The sequence below is a fragment of the Formica exsecta genome, unplaced genomic scaffold, assembly GCF_003651465.1.
Source record: "Formica exsecta isolate Colony F162 unplaced genomic scaffold, ASM365146v1 scaffold98, whole genome shotgun sequence".
Lineage (NCBI taxonomy): Eukaryota > Metazoa > Arthropoda > Insecta > Hymenoptera > Formicidae > Formica > Formica exsecta.
This window is the reverse complement of record NW_021853741.1, coordinates 1,567,514-1,573,857: the sequence shown is the minus strand read 5'-3', so window position 1 is coordinate 1,573,857 and position 6,344 is coordinate 1,567,514. Positions and strand designations below refer to the sequence as shown.

Below are 6,344 nucleotides of genomic sequence, written 5' to 3'. Positions count from 1 at the left end.
AAAACAAGAATAATAGAATTAAAATAATAATAATAGAATTAAAAGAATAATAGAATTAAAATAAAATGCATTATACATATATGTATTGTGGAATTAAAAATATTGTCTTTGTTTTTATCTTTTTACAATAATTTTATTATATTTATATGTATATTTTTTCTGGTGAAAATAGGATATATATACATATACATATATACTAAGAGAAGTCAAAAAGTCGATTAATTATTAATATTTCACTACTATGCTCCTTGTTATGAGAAAAATAAAGAATAAGTGAAAAATTGCGACAAATGATATGGAATTACTATCGTAATTTTTGTGCTATGTTGTAAAGCTCTCGAAAATATGCGACGAGAAAACGTAACCGTAAACGACCAATTTATGCGACGAGCGCTTCGGCGAGGAGATCCTCAATTAAACAATTACACTTAAATTGAGTGGAATTCCCACCACGGTGCCCGCATGTTCGTTAACGATCATCATTCGTACGCACCTACGAACTGTTAAGATATACACTGAGCTAAATAGCCTTTGATCAGGTACACGTGGACCCACATGTATTGAAATTTATGAATCGTAAGATGAGCGCGCTACTGAAATTGAAATTGACGATAAGCTTACGATTATATGGTAGATGAGTGTATGGGCGAAAAGCGTCACTGTAGTATTTCGTACGAAAATATTTGACCGTCTGAAACATGCGTTGAGATAAGCGAATATATTGATATTATTCCGTTGGGAGAAAGAATGGCATATGAAACATTTTTCTTACTTTAAAAAACATAAATAGAGAAAGGAGAAAAAAATATAGGGATGAATAAAGAGAACAAATTGAAATTTTATGCAATCGAGAATAATTAAAATAATTCAATGCAATAGTTTAATCCGCTTTTCAAAAACTTGAAAAGATTAATCTGTTAGAGTTGAAAAAATTAAATCCAAATTTATTTTTTCACGTTTTAATAGATTAAACTATCGGTGCATAGAAAAATTTTTAGTTACGCTCTGATGCTAAATTTTATAGATTTTTTTATTAATTTATGCTATTTCATTCAATTTTTTCTCTTCTCCCCCCGTCCCCCTCCTCTCTCTCGCACATATTATTTCCAAGCGATATGTATAGAATTGTAGGTCAAACAAAAAAGGCCTTTTTTATAGGAGAACGAATTAATATCGCGCATCTCTTTATTAGAAGATTGAATATCTATTCTATGTATATGAATATGCGCAGTATTTAATATTTATTTACAGCTTACATGCTCTCATCTTTATTACTCGTTTCTGCACACGTTGATAGCGATAAATCGCTCCGTTTTATTTTCCTCGTTAGCCGCAACATCCTCTGTGCCGATTCTCTTATATTCAAATCGCTCTGTAACATAGACTTGACAGCATAAATTACATTGTTATTATTCATGTGAAGGACTGTAATAATTTTCACGAATCCATAGAAATCATGACTTGTATAATGAGAAATGCAATATTCATTAAAAATTTTTACTAAAAGAGAATATAATAAAATATTGCTTGATATATTTAATTATTTTAAAAAATTACTTTTATATTAACAATAAGCATACTTCTTCGTGATTAAAACCTTTCAGAAAGAAATTTAAAAAGTTAAAAAGTAGAGACATATCTATAAAAAAAAAAAAAATATGTATATTTATTTTTAATAAATCTATTTAATACGTATTCTATAAGTATATATTACTAATTTTTATTTAATAGATATACTGTGATAAACATTTAAAATATATTAGCTACATACAGATACAAACTTTATCTATTTTATTTTAAGAACTACATATCACATTTTAAATTCCAATTATAAGCTATTCATATAAAAAGACGAAAAATCTATAGAATCGAGGGCAAAATTATATAATCCGGCGTTGGACAAATTATAGCCCTTAAGAATTTTATCGCCAGAATGATTACATATATTTCGGTGAATTCGCTCCCTCTACTTACACTTGACGATTTTACTGTCACAATATACATGTATCGAGATATTCGCGTGCATGATATTCTCGCGAAGCGGAAAACAGCAAAAATCGAGGAATAAAGACACGAAATACGTGCGGACGTTCAGACTCGGCATGTATTTAAACACGAGAAGGTAGAACCAGGGGAGAAACGAAATCGGCCGCCCATTGTGCTCAGGTGTGAGGCGTGTGCGCAATGGTAGGATTCGCAGGGGTGACCAGGGGATCAGGAGAAAGGGGGCAGAGGGGTGAAACGGGGGTAGATTTGCACACGCGGCACGAGCCGCTCCAACAAAGGGATGGAACAGATTGGTAGCCATTCATTCACTCGCTCGTTCTGTCTTTTTCCCCCGTATTTAACTGGGAGAGCATCGACCATCCCCCCGTCTCAATCCCCTCACCCCCGCTTTCGTTCCTGAGTCGCGGGATTTAACTCTCGGGATCACCCTCCTGTGGTACAGGTACAGTCAATCGCGTCACTAATTCTAAGTTTCATTAGGGAATCTTTGTAATATCGTACGACAATTACGGTGAGCGATGAAGTCTCATATTAGGTGTGAGAGGATTGTATGACTTCTCGTGGTAATTTTCATCGTTATAGCGTACCGTTTATCTCCCGTTTCCAAAACATGTTAATTTCATAAAAAATATTATAATTAACAGATCAGTATAATGCATTATGATTTTTAATAGATTTTATATATAGTCGATAATAAACTAGCTAAAATAGAGACGCACGAATACAATATTTTGATAAGTAAATAAGAAAACATTAATTTTCGTATAATTTCCAATGGGTTTTAACAGAATTTTAAAATTTGTAAGAATTATCAAAATATTTGATATTAAATATCGGTTATGAGATAATATAGAAAGAACTTGAGAATTATTATATTTTATAACATAAAAGCGATCCCATGTTTGTAAAATATCTCACGAATATTAAAATAAGAATTCGATATAATATCAACGAATTCAAATTTTGATATTGTAGAAAATAACATCATCTATCAATGTTCATTTATGATACTGAAAATATAATTGATATATATATATATATTTTGTTTTTCTTATTTTCAACATCCAAAATTATGTATCGATTCAACATCTAAAATGTAATCGATACAAACCTATCGTACTGATTTCCGATCCCTTTATGAGAGAATTAAATTTTCTAGAAAAAATTTGATAGCAATAAGACGATAACATAAAAAGATGCACCTAGCGAACGTACGAATGCGATTCTTCCAGTTACTATTCAACCCCAAGCGAGCGATTCGAGATTCAATAACGGTGAACGAGTGAGTACTAAAAGCCTTTTAACGTGACCGACTGTACGTGGGGTACCTTCCCAGTCAGGGGGTGAAGAACCCCGCAACCACCCTCGAGCCACGTTTCGTCGTGCACCGTGCCAATGGTTATACGTGCGCAGATTCGTATGTACCCCCTGTACTCCGAAAATAAAGATAGAAAGAGAGAGCAAAAGAGAGAGAGAGAGAGAGAGAGGAGGGAGAGATGGGGAAAGAGATGCTCGGAGGGGTACGTTATGTTCTTTCCGCCTGCCTGCCCCTCTATTCAAGTTATTGCATTACTGGCTTAGCTTTGCTACCCCATGGCTGCCGCCCCCTCGCCCCGTGCGCGAAACGACGCGGCTACCCCATCATCCACATCCAATATCCATCGCGGCTGCATTTCGCAGTGCACACCTTCCCAGAATGCATAACCGCCGAATCCCTTTAAATTCCATCTCTTATACTGCCGGCATATCTGTTATGCATGTGTGTGGGGGGTTTTTAGGGTTAAAGGCCATCCGTTTATCTAAAAGCGAATAATTCTTCCAAATATTATAGATTTATGTGTGATAGAACATTTAAAAAAATATTATAAACACAGTAATCATTACCTATTCACCCCCTCACATTCTTACAAAAATATATATATATCTACTTCACACACTCTTATATAATAATTAAAAATTATAAAAATACATATCTTAAAAATTATCGGCGAAACATTTATTTTTTATCAATATATCAATATATATGTATATAAGAGGGCTGTCCATAAAGAAATCGAACTTTAAAAAGAGCGTCCGAATACGACGGTGTGGGGTCATCCGCCTTCTAGCACTGCGTAGTGAATTCTTTATCTAGCACTGCGTAATGGATTCTTTAACAAATCTCTTACACAACAAGCATGACGCTATCGTTCTTAGTTTACGTTTTATGGTGGCTTGGATGAGGTTGTATACAGCGTTCGTGACGATTTTCTAGACTCTAGATGAAAAAGGTGAGGACGTCTGAAAAATAACATGTGTGTGTTAAATTTTGTTTTAAAGGCAGTGAGAAAAAACGGTCGGAGGCGTGGGCCAGCAATTCATGGATGCTGCACCAGGATAATACACCCGCACACGCATCGTTCCTTCCCAGACAGCACACATGTCCGAAAAACGTCTTTGAGACGTCTAAAGGACGTTGCGTGCTATCTGAATTAGCAATAAGTTTTTAGCAAAACACAGCTGTTGTTCCTCAGCCACCTTACTATCCTGTAGATTTTTTCTTATTCAAAAAACTAAAATCGACCTTGAAAGGTCGCCGTTTTAAACAATAGAAGAGAGAGTAAGAAAAATTCAGTATGGGATTCCCCTACGCACTATTTCAAAAACAGAAAATCGTCACGAACGTCGAACACAACTTCATTTAAGCCATCATAAAACGTAAAGTAAGAACAATAGTGTCATATTCAGTGTGATATGAAAGAGTTACTAAAGAACCCCACTACATAGTGTTAGAAGGCGGATGACCCCATTGCATTCGAACGTTTATAAAGTTTGTAAAGTTCGGCTTCTTCATGGATAGCCCTCGTATATATAATTATATTTCGATGAGAAATGCTAATATATTCCTACATTTATTAAATATTTGAAACAAGAATACATTCGCAAATCACAAGATCTAGACGCGACTTTGTATTTAAAGCAAACCTAAAAAATTTTAATTTTATTCACGTTCTTGTTACAGTTATGACGCATCTTAGCATTCGCACAATGATACGATCGTATAATAGTGCTCTTGTTATCCAGAACATGTCAAATGACTCTGCTCACTGAGAGGTATCCTGTGCCTGCTACAATAAATCGTCAATATTGATTGGCAACAGAAGAAATGAGACATCAACGTGCATCGCAAATGTCCAGAAATCGCGAAATGTCCAGAGAAACTGCGTCAAATTAATTCGAGATAATTATAGGAATCTCATTAACAGAGCAAGATCTTTCAAGGTATCTCATAATTATATTAATATAGCAAATGAAGATCTTTTCGAAATATCTTATAATTACCGATGCTGATCTGGCATATAATTAAATTTATTAAAGCGTAATTCAATCAATTTAGCAATACGAAATTATTTGAAATTATTACGTAATCCTTTCACTATATTTTAACATTGATACTTTTAAAACCGTACACATTACATTTTTATACCAGATTGAGAAATATATAAATAAAAAATATATAATATAAAAATAAAAAAAAATGTTTACTTGAAAAGTTAAAAAGCTTTACGAAACTTATTAAACATATTGCCCTTTGATAAGACAGTTTGATAATTTGATACAAAACGTAAAAAATTCAACAGCAGTTATACAACTACTTTTTATACGATGAGTTATTTACTGCAACAAATTCATCGCGATTGTTCTTTAAATAATGCACCGCCGTAGTCGTCGCGAACGTCACGTGTCGACAAAATCGAAATTTATCGCGATACACGTGCCCACGATTCGTCACGTATTAACGGAAGATCTATCCCGCGATGCCTGTCGCTTGCGATAAAACACGCCCTATGTCCACAATTCGTATGCGCCTCACACAAATTTATGGCTATAAGTTCGTATATACGTGCGACACTTTTCAAGCGTCCTTTGTAATTGGCGTTACATGATTTCAAAATAGCATGTATCGATTCTTTTATTTCGCAAGACATTTGAAGCTTTCCCTCCCCTCTTTTCACAAAGTCTCTTATCATATTAAGAAAGTGATATTCTAATATAACGTAATTATAATAATTTTATCATATCAAGTATTTCAAAAAATCATACGATCATGTTATGACGATTACCACTAACTCTGATATTACTGTCTATTTATATGCATAAAGATGTCCGTTTTGATATGTACCACCAGCGTGATACGATCTTTTTGTCCGAGTGACGTAAAGTTAATCCTGGTTTACATACGGGAAAGGATACTATTTCTTCCACAGAGAATGCATCGTGGGAACGACAGTCACAGAACGCGGCGGATATATCGATGACTCACGTGCGCGATCTCGTTTTTGCAGAATCGTTTTCCC

The 6,344-nt window shown here is 34.3% G+C and overlaps 1 long non-coding RNA gene across 1 annotated transcript in view; it reads right to left on the bottom strand.

Moving 5' to 3' along the window:
* Positions 1–200: 200 nt before the first annotated feature.
* LOC115245441 overlaps positions 201–6,344 on the bottom strand; it is a 12,176-nt gene continuing 6,032 nt past the window's right edge. The window contains exon 3 of the long non-coding RNA XR_003885550.1: positions 201–1,372. This is a non-coding gene — a long non-coding RNA (uncharacterized LOC115245441). The remainder of the gene's footprint in view (positions 1,373–6,344) is intronic.